Raw genomic sequence first — 23,424 nt, forward strand, 5'->3', positions numbered from 1 at the left:
TATGATTCCTTTCCCTTAGATCTTTTGCTACTGAGTTAAGTTTTCCACCGTTCATTCCTTTGCGTTCTTCATCTGTGCTTTGGAGTAAACAGATCATAAAAGTTTGGAGTCTGGACACCTAGATTTAAAAAAAAAAAAAAAACTCATTTCAGTTTGAGAAAAACAGAGGGTTATATAATCGATTTAACAATTAACCCAAGATGAAAATGTAAAACAATACATGATCATGAAAGAATAACGATAACAATATTGCAACAAAGTCGTGCCAATCTCAACTATTTAATTTTTATTATTTATTTATTGGATTCTTTACCTTCATCTAAATAATGCAGTCAATATTTCAGCGACTTGGGAGATTAAATGAAATACCAACAGAAATTAATTGCGATAGAAAATTAAAAACGCCTTCCATCGAAATCTTTTTCCCATCAATTTCGTGAATGTCAATGCTTGAACACTTTACAAGAAGAAAGGGGGAGGGGAAACAAAATCTGAACTCTATCAAACTCAAAAGAGTTGGTTCTACAGAAATTTAACTATCAAAATTGCAGATTGTTTTCCAGGAACAAGTTCATATACCAGATTCAGGACACTCTTTCTGGATGCTGCTATGTGGTGGCAATAAATTTATATTACGTTACGATATATCGACATGAATATCTCCACAACAAGTAATGTAACTATCAGAGAATCCAAGAAATGCATTTTCCTATTCTGAAGGATGTTCCTGAAGAAAGCAATGTTGCGCTGTAAACCAATAGCAAAATCAGACAGGATGATCCAACAAACCAAGACCGCTGTGAGAATGAAGAAAGGAATCAAGTCGTACCTCCACGAACTCCAACTTGAAATGGAGGCTACCAAATCGATTTGTCAACTCAAAATCATCACGAAGATACTCCCATATCTGGGCGTAATTAGCATTCTTCCATGCAATCTCTGGCCTGGAGAAAGCGCATGATCATGCACATAAGAAGTTTATTGTCCGAGATATTATTGAGGTAAATATCCTTAATTAGGAAATAGGAAAAGTGAATTTCAATCAAATAGCGGTAATAAATAAAGCACGGTAAATTATAGGATATCAGCCAAAATGCAAAGGAAATGTTGAACGCTGACAGCATATATGGATATGAATCCGAGTAATTTATGATTGCAGAAAATTCATCGGGGATTATGATCTAACTGCAATAAAGATGGGTGCCACGAGAGCAATAATATTTTTTGATATCAACCATCATATTTTGTTGAGATAGACTATAGGTATAGAGAGACCGAAAATATTTTATCAGTAACAATGTGTATGTAAGCTGGTATGAAGTAGCAACATAATTAGCTTTGACAAGGAATTGGTCAAAAAAATATATACAACCTTGTGCATGTGATGACAAAATATGTTACGATGCATCGTCCCCACCATTCCAATCCACAAATGTTTATTGCAATGGCTTAACTATGCCTTGTGTGATTAATCACATGAGTAATTACATACAAGGAAACACCAGTAGAAACACACCTAGATTAAAGTACAACCTTTCACAAATTAATGTTATCAGTACACGTGCTCTAGGGAAGAAGAGCTTTGTATGGCAAAGCCAGTACAGTTTTAATCACCTAAAGATCTCATCTGACAATAAAATTTCCAATTATAACATTGCTTTCAATTGGTTCTCCATTTACAACTTGAAAATTAGTCAGTATAAGTGCAAAGTATGTGCCTTTAAGGTAAAATTTACCTGTCAAAAAGCTTGAGCTTTAGAATAAATGCTTCCAAAATAGAATTTGCTTTTCCAACTAATTGCAAAAGCATTTTGTTCTTCAACCTAAAATGACCTGTTTTCTCCATTTCCTGATTTTTATTGCTAAATAGTTCCACCATTACATCAACCTAACCAAGACAAGGTAAGATATAATTTTTTAGAACACTAAAACATTCCATCAAGACAAGGTAGATAATTTTTTAGAATATAGAAAATGATGCATTTGACATTTTGAAAGGCAGCTGAGGTACCTGCCGAATAAAGTAATCTAAGGCAATGCTTTGACCAAGAACACTTGCAATGGTGTGAATGCCATCAACACTCAAACTTTTAAGCATAATATGGTCGAGTCCACCTTTTCATCCACGTCTTCAAAGTTGGAATTTCAACTACTGAATAGTCTATAATCATAACAAATGAAATCACATTGTTAACAAACTTAAACATCATTAGCTATAATTGTGTACATTACCAGAAAACAAGGAAATGATCTATGAGAAATTAAGAATTGATCACAATTCACAACAGCATAAACAAAGTACTTTGTTTTGATAACTTGATTAAAATACAACGTAGGATTGTGCCCTTAAAAGGAAATGCATGGGAATGGCATGCACACTAGTGTAGGGAAAATGTAGTGCTAGGGTTTATCTAGAAATAAAAACAAAGTGTTAGTACTATTCATGGATCAAGTTCTGATCCTGTAGCACTTAGATAATTTGTAAAACCGCTATTCTGTAGTATGCTAGACAGTACATAAAGCCATATTGATAGATATGAGTCAGAGGGTATATTAAAAATGAATGTCACTATTTGGAAATTCTAAAGGTCAGTAGTTGTGGCACAATTAACATTGATTAGTACTTAGTAAAGTACCCAGTACTTGAGCTTGTCATATTGCTTCCATTATGACAAACAAATGATATTTGCATATTGCTGAAAAAATGTACGGCCAACACTTTACTAACAAGTAGCTACATTATTCGTATAAAATTGCATACTCAGATAAATCAATTATTGCTGCAACATGAAGGGAAGAAATGAAATTGAATAAAATAAAAATTATATAGAAATGCAGCATTATGTGCCAATTTTCATGTTAAAAGACAAAATGTAGTAATTTTCAGTGATTGTTTATTAATGCCTATCATTCTCTTAGAAATTTAGTAAACCTATAGCTAACTTCCAATTAACCATATTGTGAACTATTTTAGGTAGCTTAAACGCAATTGGTTTAGCCATAAATTTAACCAATGAATTCTTCAATCTTGCTGTGGAAAATAAGCTGATGGCTCGAGTTGGCGAATGTCAAATTCCAAAGCCCATAAAGCAAGGTTAACATAAAATGAATATGTCACTCAAATAATATGTTGACGCTAAAACTCATAACTGCAAATACAAGTATTTGCATATAACTTCTGTGTGATTACAAAATTTAATCTCATTATGAATATCAAAATTCAAATGTTCAACCACAATTAAAACCACTAGTCATGTTTCATTTATCTTTAGAGGAGCTAGAGTGGATTCCAAGAGAGGAATTGAAGGGCTTCAGCTTGCAAAGTGGACAACACATTTCATCTTACTCGTCCTCCTTGTTTGTCAATGTTCGCACCTTCCATTTTCTATTGTTCAAGTTAAAAAGATTTTTGTTTTGCATTTCAGCAGCATTGATTGCGGTTTAAGAAAGCGGGAGAAAGAAAGATTTTCATGACAAATTAGGATAGATATGAGAGCATAAATCTGCCGATTTATTTCATTCATGTGTGTTTACAGATTTCAATGTGATTGGAAGAATTAATCAGCTTATAATGAAAGTCAATTGACAACGAAGAGTGATTAATTAAGTTGGAGGAAATAGCACTAGCGACATAAGCATATGAGCCATGCATACCCCATTGGCCGCATTTGGCAGGATTACGACACATGCTTCACTAATTGGCCAACTAATTACTTGATTAATTAGACACATAGAAATCATGCATTACCTTAATCCGCAAGTTAATCGCCACTGCCGCTTAATTAATCCATCCCCATTCTTAATCATGTCGTTTAGTTGCAAAATTACTGGCCCAACGACGGTGTCATTCCATCCAAGCAACCGCGACGGGTGGCAGGATTCCCCTGCCGCGGCCACGTGTAATGGATCCAGCCACACCACATTGGAGGTGCGGAACGGCGAAATCTAGTGGCATGACATGTGCACATAAGCATAGAATAGGTGCAAGGGCGTCGCCTGCGCAAATCATTGGGTCCACTTGGCATCCCCCCAGTCCTATGCTAAATCTGCCTCTACTTATGTTCCAAACTTATTTCCGTAATACAAACCTGAGAATGTTTATACTTTGGTTGTTATGCAACTGATCATTCATAACAAGTTCATTAAAAATCTTACTACATCAAGCTACAACCAGAATCTTACAAGACTAAATTCCAAAGAACACCAAATGCTCACAACACATCTCTGAATAAGCAACTCCAATACTAATCATCGATATATGGCTTCTTACCTCATTTAGAATAATTTCAGCAGTTACAGAAAAGTACTAGGTAATAGTGTGTTACAAGCTTTTGACAATTTTTACATTAGTATATGGTTTCTATTCAACCATTCATATTTTAGTGTGATATATCATCAAACAAGAGAGAGGGGTAAAGGAACAAGCTTTACAATAAGTTGTAACAAATTTCTTTCTGATGTTCTTTGGGGGGCAACAAGTAAAAGCAACCCATCTACTCAAGAACTGAGAAATTCAATCATGAAGAAATATAAACCAGAAGTACTCTTGAATTTCAATGATGCATTAGAATTATAAAACAGAACATATAAAAACTAAACAGGATATGGAATAGCACCAAGAACAATTAACTGATAGAATTGAAGCACCAAAAATATTGAATATGTGGGAAAATTATTTCCTACGCTCAAATGTATAAATATCATTCCAGATAACCTAAAAGCTTCTACCTTCAGACAAACAGAACAAAGTACATTCTAAAAAGAGTACATTTTAATTCTATGAAGATTAACTTCAATATATATTCCCAGAGGCAAGTCTTGACAATATATGGCCCAGACGAATGACAACAAAGTTCCAAAAGAAATTAACCTGTTGTGAAATCGTTGAGTTTGTGCCTGCTGGTAAAAAGAATATGCTACGAAGCAGTTATATAATTGAGTTTGATTGAGCATTCATTGTTTCCATAAAAGTAGGATGTATAAAGCCAGATGAGTCGTTCAATTCATGAAGGTGCATTAAGAAACAAATAGTATAAGAGTATGGTGTTCTTTCAAATTCTTTTCTCATACTTCAATTCTTATCTAAATATATTACAGTAACAATATTGGATAAAATAGCAAAGATCCTGGCATGCATACCATCTTTTGTCCTCTCTGACAGCAAAGTTAATACATGGTTTTCAACAATCTTCAAATAGCCATCTGCCTTTTGTTCAGAAACGTTAAACAAAACAACAGAGCCATATTGAAAAACCACAACATAGTGGCAATTGCTTTCGTTCGAAAAATCAAAGTCAAAAACCTGAAATAAGGAGGTAATAAACAACATTAGTAAGCACATGAAGTAAATATAAACTTTTAAGTCATCATGAAAAGACTAAAAACAAAAGAATTGAAGAAAACAAGAGTGATATGTTTGCATTAAACAAGATAACTCCACATAAAAATCTGATTATAAAATATATTCTCAGCTATTTCAGTCACTGAAGCCCATGGAGCTATACAACGATTCCACTCTGCATGACAAAAAAAAATTGACTAACAACCACTCAAACATATGATTCGTGTTTGGCACTAAATATATATAATATACTAAGCAAAAGGAGTTGTTCCCCGCCAATGGAAGAATGGATAATTGATGTATGTTGTCTTTTTTTATTTAAAACTACTTGACTGTCAGCAAGACAAATATACATTACTACTAAGAACTAGTTTCAACCATATGACATTAACATGAAATTTTTGTATGTTTTAGAAAGTACTTGAGTAGAGGAATATATTTGCAATCGTGTGTGAATAAGATTTAATTGCACATAAGAATGGCAATGCAACAAACGACTTTTTTTTGGTAGGTGCAAGTGTGCAACAGAATCATGCGTCTTAGAAAACTATGAGTAGTGATAATGTAAATATTCCCATGCAGTGCAACTTACTGAGCTTGTCATGTGCCAACAACACAGTATTATGACTCACTATTATCATTAATAATATAATAATGGCAAGTTTAGGAGTCATTTTTGTTCCTAATACTAGATTGTATGAGGTTAGGAAATTTGATAGTAGTAGTGGTACAGCCTTATATAGAATTTCAATATTGGGATAAGATTTGTGAAACCCACCCTGAAAAGTTAGAACATGGTGTCCTTGTTTACTGATGTAGACTTTACTATGTACCATCAACATTGGATGATGTATTAGTTTCAGTCATCTCCTTCAACAACTACATCGAGCTAAGTGGCAATATCTTGAGCACTTGTTGACTATGTTGTAACTCATTTACAGCAAATGTTACGATCATGGACACGACTCATGAAACATAACATTAAAAATGCAAGATTAAACAGATAAAACATAAAATGGCATTTAAGTATTGTTTATCAATCCTTTTATCAAGGTAATTCATTTTTAAAAACTTAAGCAATTCTTTGCTAGTAACAAATTGATTTCTTAAAAAAATTTAACTGATTTTTAACATATGAAAATATATTTAATAAGTTAATGAGTTTTAAATTATTACATGTTTTAGTGTGATTAACACAGTGCAGCATGAATTACCTAATGTTTGATTATGTAGACCTGATAAATAATTTTTGAACTTGATCAGTTTCTTATAAGCTAAGAGTCGAGGGCGGTCATCACAGAGATCCTTTATGAAAGTATATTCTTCAGGGAGGATCATCATGTTCCTTCTCCTAAACGGGGAAGATAAAAACAATTTGATGGTTACTTTCAGCAAAATATTTTAATCTAAGATTCTGTGAGAGTCGACTCTTGCTTTCTCTCACCTTTCTCCCACAGCAAACTCAACATAAGCTTGTTGAATGATATGTTGCAAAGAGCAGTCTGGCATTCTTTAGTTTGCAAAATATTTTGAAGTGAGGTGTACAAATAATAGAAATTCATGAGAAGCAACATCTAGTCAATAGAAAATCTTTCTGTCAACTATCTTTGATCATCGTTTGCTAAGATAATGATAAGAGTTTCATGTGTCATCTGTTAGTGGTTTAACAGCATACAAGCAAAGGTGCGATGGAGTAAAGATGACCGAAAACAACAAATGTCAGTAACATCACAGCACTACATGAATTTTAAATTAAATAGAGAAACAAATTCACCTGAGGATCACTCTCGAACTTGAAGTTATTGTCGTAGAATCTAAGAATGACACAGTCACTGACACGAGAAGCCAGAGAAATGAGGTTGAACGCATTCTGCGCCCTCAAGCTTTTCAAATCAACACTACAATTTGGATCAAGAAACCGAATAATCCATGCAGCAATGAGAGCAAACAAGAAACAGAGGGCCAAACGTGCATACTGAATCGAGAAATAGACCTGGTAGACAGAAAATAGGCATTAACGGGGGCCAATCTTCCTTTCTTCGCGTCCTCGGAGTATCTCGAAGGGAAGTAACCCTGCTTCTCATCTTGGAAGAAGCGAGATTGGGAAGCTACCGAGGAGTAGCACTTAGACCATAAATCGCGGTCGTGGGAACCGAATCGACTAATAAATAAGGTTGTGGAGTATGGGCGGCTGCCGGAGACGTTGGTAGGAGGAGCGGCTAGGGTTTGGAAGTGGCGAAGGAGGGATGAACGAAAGAGCTTGCGCCGCATCGCAGAAAACGAGCGGTGTGAGCAGAAGCGCTGTGAGTGCTTGATTGCGACGGAGGAGGAAGAGGGACGGCCGCGGGCGGGAGGAGGACAAAAGCTCAATGCGTATCACTTAAGGCCCATTATTACTGACAGTCTGGCCCGTTAAATTTGGGCCGGATCCAGCCCGGATATGATGCGCCCGCTGGTTCTATGCCCGCGATGACCAAGTCTGGAGCCTTGGCACGGGCCGAACCGGCCGAAGACCGGCTGAGGCTTCTCTAAAAAAATTAATAAAAAATTATTTAGAAATATGTGTGTGTATTTTTATAATTTTTATTATTTAATTTAAATTATTAATCTATGAGTGAGGCAGACTCGAGATTGTTGATGGACTATATTGACTTAATTTACCGGAAGTGTCCCAATTTATTAAGCCCTTGCTACAAGGTAAGCTCATCGCCCTGTTTTTTCGGAAGGGCTCAGTTTTTTTGTTATCAAAAACGGTGTTTCACTCTATGAGTGAGGCAGATTCGAGATTATTGGTTGGCTATATTGACTCGAGATTGTTGGTTGCCTAAATTGACTTAATTTACAGGAAGTGTCCCAATTTATTAAATTCTCGCTGCAAGGTAAGCTAAGCGCCTATTTTTCCGGGGCGGCTCATATTTTTTTATCAAAAGGTGTTTCACTCAATTATTCAATAGTGTATAATTACCTAATTGCTCTTTAGTGCTATTATTTTTTGCCAAAATTTTTGTCTAATTTCTGAGCTGATCGAGCGCATTGTAATAATTACAAAATTACAGTTGTTATATATGTTGTGATAACTATAAATTTGTAACTGCTATAGTATAAATATAATTAAGTGAACAAATCAAATTCATGTAGCAGTTATAATTTCATAATTGTTACAATGTGAATGTTAAATCTGTGTTGTAGTAACTATGAAACTATAATTACTACAATGTGAATGTTTATTCTTCTTATTAAATATCGTAGATGATCAATCAACCAGTCAATGAATGAACTAACGTGTGCTCCTTCGGGGATCTTCGATGAAGAGGATGAATGAACATGAGGGACACACGGAAAAGAGGATTAGACTGGCCGAGGGACGGATCCCGGGTCACTTCGATGCTCATGTTAAGATTTCCTTTCGAAGGTATGTTCAACAATGAAAATTTGAGAAGAATGATAGAACCTGATAAAGTTGAAGAAAAATCGAAATCCCCTTTCGTTACTTTCATGAGTGTTTATATAGTTGTTAGGAGAGCATCTCTACATCAACCAAAATACCATCATAGTAGGAGCAAATGAGGGGATTAGATTCGATAATCGTTGGTTCCCTCCCTATTCATCTAATGCCACTTGTCAGTAGAGGGAATTTAGGGGATCATATCTGACAACCTTGTAACCGCTAACTCCTTCATTTTGAGGATACCACGCGTCCAACAATATTCACAATCATTGTTAACGAACCCATATAGAGCATATGCATGTCTTAAGGGTGAAAAATGTGACGTCGATGCAGAGTAGACTTGAGAACAGACAGAATTAATATCTTAGACCGAGACTGAGAAAATGCAGGGATTCGATGATGAGAGAGAGTATCAACGACCAGGGCCGAGACATAGATGGCGTCGGCAATCAAAACTGAAACTGAGAGATAGTGCTAGGACCTGAGGCTGAACTAGGGCACATGTCGAGTTGGGAGCCGAGACAAAGATGATGTCAACGATTGAAGCCAAGAAGACACGTCAATTTGGATTGGGCCTATCGGGTTGACCCACCCCGCCAAACAATTTAAGTAAAATATGAAATTTAATCAACCCATTTAAGGTGGATTCAAGTGTGTTGATCCGTCTATACCCACGACCCACGCGAGTTGGCCAGCAACCCGTGCAGGTTGGTCGGTGACCTACCCAGGTTGGCCTGTGACTCGACGGGGTTGGCCAGTGACCTGCTGGGGTTGGCCAGTGACTCGCCGGGGTTGGCCCGCGACCCGCCCGGGTTGGCCCGCGACCCGTTCGGGTTGGCCCACGACCCACCCAGGTTGGCCCGCGATTTGTCAGGGTTGACTAGCCTGCTGAGGGAAAAAAATTATCTAAAATTTAAAATTAAAATGAAAAATGAACTTATAGATTTGATCGCCTAATTCGTAATTTAAATATTTACTTCATTTTATTGCAACTTTATAGTATGCACTAGTTATTAGTTATTGCACGACACCTTTCATTACTAGCTAGTCGTGTCCCAAATCTGTACCTTTATTGTCTTCCCTTCTATCTGTCCATTCCATTTAAGTTGTTAATCCAATATAAATCCAGAAGTTCAATGTAAATTGAAAAAAAAAAAAAAAAAAAAAATTACTTCATACAGTCACATATAACTTGTGGATTATTTTATCCTAATTGGTTGATTGATACAAATTAATGACACAACAAGTAATTATATGTCTACATTACCTTCTCCAGATGTTATAAAATTTGTAAATTTCTTACAAAATGAGATTGTTTCAATAATAAAAGAACCTTTTTCCCTTTATTTCCCTTCAAATTCTAACGGTCAGAAAAGATTATTTCCATCTATTTTACTATTCTCCCATCGAAGAGTTGTGAAAGCAGCACTTGAATAAAAGTTATTACAAGAGAGTGAAATAAAAAGAGATATGATCGTAATATAAATTTAGAAATTTTAATCTTTTATATATTTTTAAATTTGTTTGTGGGCTCATGAGTTGGCCCGTTAAATCCGTCAAACTCGTAACTCGTCTTGAGATGAATTGATTTAGAGATTTTTTCAACTAGCTAAGATGATGGGATAACTCATCCCACCCTATCAATAGGACCGGCTCTGAGGCATGTCACCGGAGGCAACGGTAAGGGCTCTCAAATTTGAATGTATATATAATATATATTGTATATAATTAGATTATTTTAATAAAAATTTAAAAAATATATTTTATTGAATTATATATATAATTTAGAAGAATTCAAAAAAATAAAAGCAAATGAAGGAAGGTAAACGTCTATTTTTTTCTTTTAAAAAAAAAAGTAGATCCGTTACCTTAGCGGCTCCCCTAGTACCGTCGTCAGTTCCTGAGAATCGACCCATGACCATTACGCTAAAGATACCATGGCCATTTTTTTTCTTTTCAAGATTTTATTTATTGTACAACTCTTTCTTCATTAATTTATTTACATAAGTTATAATACCTTGAAGAGTTAAGTATGAATCTTGTAAATTCCTCCCTTCTTCTCTTTGAATCTCTTCTAATTAAATTAGAAAAATTTATTTCCCAATTAAAATTTTAGTTTCATCAATATAATCATTCATCAATATATAAACTTAAAACTTAAGTTACCTACCTATCTATATTTTTTTATTGTTAATATTCGATATTGATTTTTAATATTATATTAGAGTCAATATTTTATAATTTTTCTTATAGATTTGAAAGAGTTTAAATAAATTATCCTAATTTAATTATCATGATCCTGTCCGAACGCTGAACCAACGGACGCTGGGCACGTGGCGCTCCTCTGCTGCTGACGTGAGTCTCCGACTAACTGCACGATGCTCAGGCGATCCTGCAACAAAACCGAGCCGGGGGGGTGTCCCGGCGACGGCCCTCCGACGCTCAAGTTAGGAGAAGGAATAAGAAAGTGGCTTAGAAAATATAGATTTGCATACCTCCGGTTGAAGAAGTGGAGGCCTTATATAGACCTCTCGAAGGAGTCTGGGCACACCAATCGAAGCGATCACCTGCTTTCGACCATGCCTAGGTGTGGGCCTGTCAGAAGGGCATCCATAAGACCATACTGCTACTGTATCAACCTTTCCGTGACGTGATGGTGGGGCCTTTAATAGTGCCATCTTGCGTCAGGTCTAATCATCATGCCTCTGCTGACATACCATATCCTGAGCCGAGCGAATAGGCCGCTCGGCTAACCACTGTTCCCTCGCCACGATTCCGGCCGAGCAGACACCTCCGCTCGGCCATTATGTCCTCGGCCGAGCGGACACCTCCGCTCGGCCACTCGGCTCTGGTTCTCCTGCTTTGGCGTCGGAGACCCAACCCTTTGGCTGGGTAATCTCTGGTTCCGCTCGGACGAGACCCCATCTGTGGGTCCCCCATTTTTACCGCCGGATCACTTGTCTCCCCTTCAAGTCTAGTCGAAGGAGGCAGTGAGTCCGACTGACTGGACTGTATGTCCGAGCGGGTGCTCGTCGCCTTTTGTTTTAAAAGTATTCCACAGGCCGCTCGGCGTGTGCGCCGAGTTCAGCCGTTCGGCGCTCGCTCAGATGTGACTCATGCGGCCTGCCGTCGTTGCCGCCTGTCCGAATCCCCTCGGGAACGGCGGCAATCCATTCCATTAAGGCTGCGCGTGCGTGGTATGGTGCACATTAAATGCGCCAGATCGCTCAGTGCCACGCGTCGACCATTGCGTGGCAGCAGCGTTACTTATGATGGGACGTCACCGTTTGAAATGGACGGCCCGATGGCGTCCTTGTTTCTCATGACCTGGATCGGACGGTGGAGGCCGATCGGCCTCGGCCATATAAAGCCTCAGTCCCCCTCCTCTGTCGCACGTTTGCTCGTGCTTTGTCCTCCTAACTCTTCTGCTGCTGCGGCCTCCGGCGATCCAGTTCCTATTTTTCGACGGCTACCATCTCATCGGTGATCTTTTCCGCCAGTCTCCTTCTCAGTGAGCCTTCTTTCTTCGCTTACTAGATCTTCCCTACTCATTTTACCTCTCTTTCGTTCCTATTCCTTCGATTTCTTGTTGTCCTTTTGTCTCTTCGAGATGGCGAGCTCTTCCGAACCCGCTACCCATGTTCACGGTCCATGGTATACGAGTATGGAGAGTAGGTTCGATGAGGAGCGCGCCCGGCGCGTTGTTAGGATCTACGGGATCCCGAACGACCATGAAATAGTTGTAGCCGACCCGACCGACCGCCCCATAACCCGCCGATCGGTACCATTTGTTTTTTTCTGGACCAATTCCAGGGTGGCCTTAGGTTTCCTACCCATCCATTTATTTTAGAAGTTTGTAATTATTTCCGCATCCCGCTTGACCAACTTGTGCCGAATTCCTTTAGGCTACTGAGCGGGGTGGTCGTCCTCTTTAGGCTGCACAGTATCCCACTTGACCCCAAAATATTCCACTACTTCTTCTACCACAAACAATCCGAGTTGGGTACTTTTATTTTCCAAAGTAGAATAGGCTTCAAATTTTTTGAGAACATGCCGACCTCCAACAAGCACTGGAAGGAATTCTTCTTCTATATACGACTTCCCGAGCGGCCAGCATTCCGAACCAAATGGCAGACCGCTGTGCCGACCCAGCCGGAGCTCGGCAAATTCAGAAGTAATCCGGCCTACCTTCATGCGGCAAATTGCTTGTCCGGTCAGCGGTACAAGATCGACCAGTTGCTTCTCAAGGGGGTGTTGTATATTTTTGGATTATCTCCCGTTCGGGCCAATCTCCCCTACCGCATGGGTAAGGACTCTTTACTCCCTTCGCCTTTTTTGTCTAATTGATTTTAATTTCTTCCACTGCAGCTGAAGTCATGTGGCGCTCCAAGGCTACCGATCATCTGAAATTGAAGGCAGTGGAAATTGAGACGACTACCAAAAAAGAACTCGCTGAGCGGGGTCTCATCCCCAGCCGCCCGGCAGATGCAGGAGAGGGGGGGGCGCAGTCCGCCCCTGAAACAGAAGTTGCCCCATCCGCTTCAACGGAGGTTGAGGCAGATCCTGTTTCCTCTGCTCCAGCCGAGCTGGGAGTCCCCCAGGCCGAGGATTCACCACTGGAAGTTCGGCGGAAACGTCGAAGAGACTCCAGCCTTCCGCCGACCCAAGAGGGCGAACCACAGGCGTCGATCGAGATCGCTTCTCTAGATCGCACGCCGTCGCAGATCAGGACCCCCGTGGCCTCGCCCACCGCACAGCCCTCTGGCTCTCCTCGGCGGACTCGTCGTCGCTTACGACGGTTGGGCGAAACTTCAACCATAGGGGAGTCCTCGGGCCAGGCGACTGCGGCTGAAGAAGTGCCGGCCGGCCACCCGACCATCAAGACTACCCTTCGATTCCCATCGGAGGAATATTTATTGTCTGCCGATCGGCCATCGAGCCCAGTTCATGAAATAACCTTGACGGGTCCGCTCGCCAAACTTTTCGAGGACGCCCAGATTCGGGTGGCCCTCATGACGCCCAAGCAGCTCGGCGATAACCACATGCAGCAGGCCACTCAGGTAGGTTCATTTTTCTTCCTGTGTCATGCTACTGTTCGGTTCCTGATTTTATTATTTCCCTTACAGCATTGGGCTGAGCAAATCGCCACTAGCCATCGACTGGCCGAGCTGGAGGATCTTATGGAAAAACTCCAAGTCTCGGGGGGTCCATCGGCCGAGTGGGAGAAACAAGCCCGCGAGGCCGAATAGAAGAAGTCCACCGACCTGGCTACAGAGGTGGCTCGACTTGAAGGCTTGGTGAAGAAGTGCGACGAAGACGTGAAGCGCGCCAATAGCCGGAAGAAGCGGGCGATCGCTGATATGGACAAGATGAAAGTTGAAGTCCGAGCCCTAGATCAGCGATCTAAGGAGCTGGAAGCCCAACTAACTGTCGAACGGGATGGGCGCTCAGCTGAACGCACTAAAGCGGAGGTGGACCAGAAAGTTCTCCAAGACTCGCTAATTGCCTCCCGGGCGGCGCTCAGAAAATATAAGGAGGGAGAGCCGAGTCGCCTAGTAGCAGTTTGCCAAGAATACCTCCGCTCGGAGCGGTTCGGCGCTAAATTCGGTGGCAACGTCTCCTCAACTTTCGCCGAGGTGGTCAAGGTCACCATGGCGTACTTGAAGAAGGGGAGGCACCTTCCTGCTGACCTGAGCATTCCCTCTTCAGATCTGGCGGCTATGATTGACGATATCCCGGACGCTTTCTTCAACTTCGAAGACCCCGAGTGAAGAGTGTTCCTCGTCTCTTTCTTGTTTTTGCATTTCTTACGCCCAGCGCAACTTTTTGTACTTGTCGTTCGGCATGCTTTCCCTTTAATGCAATTATGTCTTTGCTTGCGTCTTCCTGATCATTATCCATAATATTCTTCTGTTTGCTTAACGTTTATGCTTAGAGTTAGTCATGCTCTAAGTGTTCTCCGTCACGCGGCCGATCAGCTTAACCCATTAAACAAAGTCCGAGCGGGAGGGCCTACTCGCTCTGCACGTATCTAGCCTGTGTGAAGTCAACAAACGCCAAGTATCGAAGGACCAACGCCCGAGCGGGCCTAAATGTTTTAATACTTGTGGTTTCCGCGGTTTCTTATTCTCTGCTATTCGTTCGTCCGCCCGGGGTATTTATAGTCGCCGGACCGTCTCTCGATTTTTAACGACGGAGCTCGTCGGTCTTCTGCTCGGGGATTTATAGAAGCCGGCTCGTCTCTACGGTTTAACGTCTGGGCTAGACGGTTTTCCGCTCAGAGGGTTTATAGCCGGTTGGCGCGGCTCTCGATCTTTAACGACGGGGCTCGTCGGTCTTCCGCTCGGATATTTATAGCCGGTCGGCGCGGCTCTCGATCTTTAACGACGGAGCTCGTCGATCTTCCGCTCGGATATTTATAGCCGGTCGGCGCGGCTCTCGATCTTTTACGACGGAGCTCGTTGGCGCGGAATTTTATAGCCGGTCGGCGCGGCTCTCGATCTTTAACGACGGAGCTCGTCGGTCTTCCGCTCGGATATTTATAGCCGGTCGGCGCGGCTCTCGATCTTTAACGACGGAACTCGTCGGTCTTCCGCTCGGATATTTATAGCCGGTCGGCGCGGCTCTCGATCTTTAACGACGTAGCTCGTCGGCGCGGATATTTATAGCCGGTCGGCGCGGCTCTCGATCTTTAACGACGGAGCTCGTCGGTCTTCCGCTCGGATATTTATAGCCGGTCGGCGCGGCTCTCGATCTTTAACGACGGAGCTCGTCGGCGCGGATATTTATAGCCGGTCGGCGCGGCTCTCGATCTTTAACAACGGAGCTCGTCGGCGCGGATATTTATAGCCGGTCGGCGCGGCTCTCGATCTTTAACGACGGAGCTCGTCGGCGCGGATATTTATAGCCGGTCGGCTTTCGACCTCTACCGACGGCGCTCGTCGGCGCGGATATTTATAGCCGGTCGGCGCGGCTCTCGATCTTTAACGACGGAGCTTGTCGGTCTTCCGCTCGGATATTTATAGCCGGTCGGCGCGGCTCTCGATCTTTAACGACGGAGCTCGTCGGCGCGGATATTTATAGCCGGTCGGCGCGGCTCTCGATGTTTAACGACGGAGCCCGTCGACGCGGATATTTATAGCCGGTCGGCGCGGCTCTCGATTTTTAACGACGAAGCTCGTCGGCGCGGATATTTATAGCCGGTCGGCGCGGCTCTCGATCTTTAACGACGGAGCTCGTCGGTCTTCCGCTCGGATATTTATAGCCGGTCGGCGCGGCTCTCGATCTTTAACGACAGAGCTCGTCGGTCTTCCGCTCGGATATTTATAGCCGGTCGGCGCGGCTCTCGATCTTTAACGACGGAGCTCGTCGGCGCGGATATTTATAGCCGGTCGGCGCGGCTCTCGATCTTTAACGACGGAGCTCGTCGGGCTTTTAAGCCTAATTTGGACAACGTTTACCTGGCCGAACGGCACAGGGTCTTCGGAATTGAGCCTTTGGCTCGTACAATATACCTCCGGCTGAGCAGCTCGGGGCCTTCGTCGTCGAGCGCTTGGCTCGGATAATTTACCTCCGGCCGAGCGGCACGGGGCCTTCAGATACTATACCTCCGGCTGAGCAGCTCGGGGCCTTCGTCGTCGAGCGCTTGGCTCAGATAATTTACCTCCGGCCGAGCGGCACGGGGCCTTCAGATACTATACCTCCGGCTGAGCAGCTCGGGGCCTTCGTCGTCGAGCGCTTGGCTCAGATAATTTACCTCCGGCCGAGCGGCCCCGGGCCTTCCGGCTGAGCAGCTCGGGGCCTTCGTCGTCGAGCGCTGGGCTCCGATAATTTACCTCCGGCCGAGCGGCACAGGGCCTTCGAATACTATACCTCCGGCTGAGCAACTCGGGGCCTTCGTCGTCGAGCGCTTGGCTCCGATAATTTACCTCCGGCCGAGCGGCACGGGGCCTTCGAATACTATACCTCCGGCTGAGCAGCTCGGGGCCTTCGTCGTCGAGCGCTTGGCTCCGATAATTTACCTCCGGCCGAGCGGCACGGGGCCTTCGATCCTCGAGCGTGCGGCTCGTACAATATACCTCCGGCCGAACGGTCCGGGGCCTTCGATCCTCGAGCCTTGGGCTCGGCTTCTATACTCCCGGCCGAGCGACACGGGATTTATCCCATCGAGCCTTTGGCTCGGCTAATACACTCCCGGCCGAGCGGCACGGACTTCCCATCAAGCCTTTGGCTCGGCTAATACACTCCCGGCCGAGCGGCACGGGATCTTCCCATCGAGCTCGGGGCTCGATTTATTTACTCCCGGCCGAGTGGCACGGGATCTTCCCATCGAGCTCTTGGCTCGGTTAATACACTCCCGGCCGAGTGGCACAGGGTCTTCCCATTGAGCCTTTGGCTCGGTTTATTTACTCTCGGCCGAGCGGCATGGGATTTATCCCATCGAGCCTTTGGCTCGGTTAATACACTCCCGGCCGAGCGGCACGGGAGTTTTTACTCAAGAAACTACAAATTTATGAGCAACAGAAATAATTGAAGAACCGACCTGCCGACCAGCAGGGGATCTGACCCAATTTCTTGACTCCCGAATACCCGTGGAGTGAGAAGAATATATATACTTGTCGAAACTCATCAAGGCTTCCTCGTCGGACCGATATCGGGGCAGGCGTTGCTCCCACTTGAATTCCGGTCGGACCCCCATTTTGCCCCCATTTCGCCTGTTGCTCCGGTCGGTCCGCTCAGCTGTGCTATCCGCTCAGCTTGAGCCTTCTGTTTCTGTTGCTCCACGAGCTTAGCTGCTCTTGCCTCAATTAGAGCGTCGGGCCTCTCCTGGGAGAGCATCACGGTGTGAGGTCATCCAGCCTCGTCCATCTATTCCGCTCGGATACAGGCGCGTTCCCACAAACAGCGCCAAATTGATCCTGTCCGAACGCTGAACCAACGGACGCTGGGCACGTGGCGCTCCCCTGCTGCTGATGTGAGTCTCCGACTAATTGCACGATGCTCCGGCGATCCTGCAACAAAACCGAGCCGGGGGGGGGGGGGTGTCCCGGCGACGGCCCTCCGACGCTCAAGTTAGGCGAAGGAATAAGAAAGTGGCTTAGAAAATGTAGATTTGCATACCTCCGGTTGAAGAAGTGGATGCCTTATATAGACCTCTCGAAGGATCCTGGGCACACCAATCGAAGCGATCACCTGCTTTCGACCATGCCTAGATGTGGGCCTGTCAGAAGGGCATCCATAAGACCATACTGCTACTGTATCAACCTTTCCGTGACGTGATGGTGGGGCCTTTAATAGTGCCATCTTGCGTCAGGTCTAATCATCATGCCTCTGCTGACATACCATATCCTGAGCCGAGCGAATAGGCCGCTCGGCTAACCACTGTTCCCTCGTCACGATTTCGGCCGAGCAGACACCTCCGCTCGGCCATTATGTCCTCGGCCGAGCGGACACCTCCGCTCGGCCACTCGGCTCCGGTTCTCCTGCTTTGGCGTCGAGACCCAACCCTTTGGCTGGGTAATCTCTGGTTCCGCTCGGACGGGACCCCATCTGTGGGTCCCCCATTTTTACCGCCGGATCATATCATATAATAGATTATATTGATTGCTTCAAGCACAAATCAGACTTTATTATTCTGTACGACTATTATTTTCCCTGCTTGTGCTTGTTTCATTGTTAGTTTTGTTACTGGTTTTGTGTGTTTTATTTTTACACTTAAAATTTATAATACAAACACATTTCTAAAAAAAATATCAATCTTGAAGTCAGAAAAAAATAAAAGAAAAAGAGTGGAACATATTATTAAAACTGACAAAGGTATTTTTCGTAAGTTTTTTAAAGCTAGCTATTCAATTAAAGATTCAGTTGATGAATTACAAGAAAAAAAGTTAAGAAGAACTAAATGATCATGCAACAAATGAACAACAATCGAGTAATCAGGAAGAGTTAAATGAGCATACAAGCAATGAGCGGAAAAAATTGAGAGAAAATGATAATTATAATTATGTAACAAATGAGCAGGAAGAATTGAGAGAAAATGACGATAATGATTTGAATGTAAATGGCTTGACAATTTTATGTATCAAAAATGAGGTGTTAGAAAATTTTAATTTTAAAGACCTTATTGATGATTTTGCTTCTTAAAATGCTAGAAAATATGGATTTTTTCAATGATTATTTCATATTTGTTTTTTCTGTATTTGTAGGTATTACACTGAGAAACTTAGGACATATATTTTATATGATGTTTCACTTTTTGAATAATCTTGAGAAATATATTTTGTATGGAGTTTACCATATTTTAAATGAAATATATTGATTTTCAAATTTTTTTCTATTAAACTATATTCAAATTGTAAGTTAGTACTTTTTTTTTCTATAAAGGTCACTTTTCTCTTTTCGCCCAAGGGCCCCCAAAAGTCAGGGTCGACCCTGCCCATCAAATGGCCGGTCCGATAGCTCTACCTATGGCTAAGCTAAGGCATATGTCATGGTCAGGAGTTGAGACAGAGATAATGTTAGCGTTGAAGTTAAAATAGAGATGATGTTAGTGATTAAATCTAAGATTGAGAAATGATATTGAGACCTTGCGGATAAGCAAGGGCAAATGTTGGCATTCAGGTTAGTCTAATCGGACCTTAGCCTTACTTGGGCTATATCCAATCATTTATAGGTCATGCCTAACTTTGATTTTGAATAATAACTCAGCATGACGATGGACTCACAGGACACGTGAGGACTGAAGGAAACTATCGCACATCATCTACCAATGTTGAATAGATTTCACTATGAGAAAAGTTGTGTTTACTCATGAAAATATTCAATCCAATTTAGCTGACAAATATTTAAAATTATCAGCCAAAATGAATTTAATCAGTAAATAATTATAATTACTGATCAAAATTTATTTTGGGGAGCAATTTAAATTTTTTAATGAACAAAGTTAAATTTGACTAGTAATATATAATTTTTTAATCGCTAAAGTTATATTTGATTAGTAATTTAAATTTTTTTATTTAACAACGTTATATTTGATTAGTAATATTTAGTTTTTTTACTAACTAAATTTATTTTACCGGTAATACATAATTTTCTATGGACAAAGTTAAATTTGACCAATGCTATATTTAAATTTTGTCTATAGTTCAATTTAAATTTATATATATATATATATATAAAACAAGATTTGGTCAGTAATTTTTTATTTTTTATTAGTCAAAGTTTGATTATTAGCCAAAGTCGGTTTTTTTATTGATAAATTAAAATATTCATTGGTCATAATAAATATTTATTAAAAGTTGGATTTATGGAGATTTTTTATTTAAATTGTTTATAAAAATATATTTAATATTATATTAGATTATTTGTCCCTTAATTTTATATTTTTATTCATTTTTTTGCTTGTCTTTTTTATCTATCGCTCACTCCCTAGATTAATTTATATTAAAAACTATAGTCAGTAATTATATTAATTTTAATTGAAAAACGAATTTAAAATATCATCCACATTTTTTAGTGATTTATTTTTAATATTTTAATAATATTTATGTTAATATTAGCCAATAAAAAATTTTATAATATCATGTAGAATTTATTTTGATATATTTTTATAAAATTTTAACTATTTAATTTTTTTTAAAAATAATTTTATGATAAAATTTAATAAGATTATGGATAAAAATTTAAAAGATAATTGTTATGATAACAAATAATCAATTTATAAATAAACCAATAATTATATTATTACAAAACCTATTTTCTTTCTTTTTATTCTTATTTATGTTAACATTTATTTCCATATCTTTATTTACGCCTTAGTTCCTCACACGCGCACGTATTGAAAAATCCTTCGTCTTCCTCGATTCAACTTTAAAAAAAAAAAACTACGATTTTACAATTTTATAATCCTAACTTCATCTTTTGTGTTCTTTCTCCTATTATCCTCTTCTTATTTTTTTTTTATCCTAATTTTACTTTCAAAATTTTCCACCGCACATTACTATTATTGTCGTCCATATTACTGTCACCTCATGCTATTAATACCGCCGTCATCACTTCATCGACGTTATATAGTAATACTTTTTTATTGAGATAAAATTTCGATTATGAATTAATTCAAGTATTAGAAAAACATAGAGTGTTAATTTTCATATATTTATATTTTTTTATTAATGTCAAATATTTAGAGATATTTAGGTCTTTTATGCATGTTTAATTTGTTATGAGATAATCAATTTAGTTGACGATTATTTAAAAATTTGATCAGTTGAATTACATATATAATATTATTATATGAATAGGCTCATCTTATAAATTACATAGATATCTTATAATAACCCATGCAAGGAATTATCTTTAGAATAAAAATTAAAATTGGATAGTTATATGACTGGATTGCAGCATGAAACTTTTTAAATAAAACTTAAAAATAAAATCATGAGAACTTAGTGACAAAGTAAACAATATCATATCATTATGGAGATATCTAAATTTATTCGGTTCTAACAATTGGTAGCAGAGCTCGAACTTCAGAATGTCTAGTCGACGTGTGTGTATAAGAGTTATGGTATAATCAAGGCATATAAGTAGAATATTGACCTCGAACAAAGAAAGTGAAGACTCCCGTGTCTAAATAAAGAGGACTAGACATCAGACAAGAAGTCTTGGTGGATAGCTAAGCAGAGAAGCCCTAGTTGTGATTAGGCAATGAAGTACTAGTATGTCAAGTGGACCAAGTGGTAGGAAAATCTTGTGGATCGAGGATCGGACGTCAAACGAATAGATTTTTCACTTGAGGGGGGAGGGGATGTGGTCCTTCATTTAAGAAAAAATTATTGGGGTTGCGAGGTTGTAAATAAAATCCTACATTGAAAATATATTTAAAATATCATGAACTTGTAAGGGAAAGATATCTTCATTACTATAAGATTTTTTTGGATAAAACTTAAAAATAAAATCATGAGGGTTTAAACCCAAAGTAGACAATATCATACCATTATGGAGATATCTAAATTCCTTTGGTCCTAACATTTATAATTTAAACATTTGATTTAGTACCTCTACCAATATGTATGAAAATAAGGGATTATTAACTCTTAAGTCAGTTCTATCAATTTTGTTTGTTATTTCTTTTTGAATCATTGAAAAAAAATTAGTCAATAAATTCAGTGATTATGTTTCAAAAATATTATATTGATGATAAATTAGGTGAAATAGCAATGTCGAGGTATTTTAAGAAAATGCGAGATGAACCTATTTCAAACAGGACATCTCCCCTTATTCCACCACTACCTCCTCCTCCTCCTCCTCCTAATGCTGATTTGAATGAGTATCCTAGTGATCTTGGTCTAAAAAAGAACATCCTCGAGTATAATGTGAATTAAACGGAGATTGTTCGATGTTACTATTTGCAAAAAGGCCCATTTAGCCTAAGAATCATAAATTTCTTTAGCATTCTTGCTAAAAGAGAAACAGAAATTTTAAGCTATATGGTTTAGTAATCATCCTAATTAACTAGAGTATAACACTGCAAAAGATACAGTCTTATATCTTTATTGCTATTTATTCAAAGCGGATCATGGTGATCAAAATAGTGGTAATTCTTTTGTTACTAAGTGATTTAAAAATTAGAGAAATAAAGAAAAATTTCATGAACATGTTGGAAATCAGAATAGCATTCACAATAGGTGTATGATGATGGCTTATGACTTAATGAATAAAAAATAATATATTGAAACTTGTTTAGTCAATCAGTGTATAGTTAGGTAGTTGTCGGTTATTGTGTTCATTTGACAACATCAATTGATTGCATAGATTTCTTGTGTATCAAAGATTACCATTTCATGGTCATAATGAATCAACAGACTCACTCAATCATGATAATTTTTTTGAGCTGTTAAGATTTCTTACTGACCATAATGAGGATATTAATAGAGTTGCACTAGACAATGCTCCCTCAAACCTCAAACTGACATCGCCTGATATTCAATAAGATATTATCAAATCCATTACATATTTAACCACTAATTCTATTCTTAGAGATCTTGGTGATGAATTATTTACTATATTGGTTGTTGAGGTTCATGATGTACCGGTTAAAGAGCAAATGACAGTTGTTTTACGATTTATAGATGAAAAAGGAAATATTGTTAAACATTTTCTAGGTATTGTACATGTAAGCAACATTACTGCTGTTGGACCCCGTGGTTATTTTGATGTGATCAACCAAGTTAGGTTAGGTCCTATTGTTATTTGATCCCTATGTCTAAGTGTGCAGAAACTTAGGAGCGTAGGAAGTCGAGCGGAAGACGCGGCTAGCGAGAAGGACGACACGGGAAGAGAGTCGATGGGCTCGGTGCGTCCGAAGGACGAGAGAGCTACGGAAGAGTACACCGGTGGGCGAGAAGAACGTGCATTACGTTCGAGGCATGTAAAGCCGGGACGGAAGCCTGCTCGAGGAGAAGGCCGAGAATTGAGTTCGGGTGAGCCCTATTTCGGTTGGCCGAAATCACCCAAGCGATCGGAGTTTCGGAAGAAGAAAAGAAGACGAAGTGAGCTGACCTCACTGCTCAAGGAGCCTCCAACAAGTGTTGAAGGCGCCCTCAACAATGGAGGCGCCTTCAACACTACTCGAGGC

General features: G+C 40.3%; 1 pseudogene; it reads right to left on the reverse strand.

Annotated features, from left to right (window-relative positions):
* Positions 1-154: 154 nt before the first annotated feature.
* Positions 155-7,680, reverse strand: LOC122015955 (annotated as a pseudogene).
* Positions 7,681-23,424: the final 15,744 nt, after the last annotated feature.

Source organism: Zingiber officinale, chromosome 8B (genome assembly GCF_018446385.1).
Source record: "Zingiber officinale cultivar Zhangliang chromosome 8B, Zo_v1.1, whole genome shotgun sequence".
In the NCBI taxonomy this organism is placed as follows: Eukaryota; Viridiplantae; Streptophyta; class Magnoliopsida; order Zingiberales; family Zingiberaceae; genus Zingiber; species Zingiber officinale.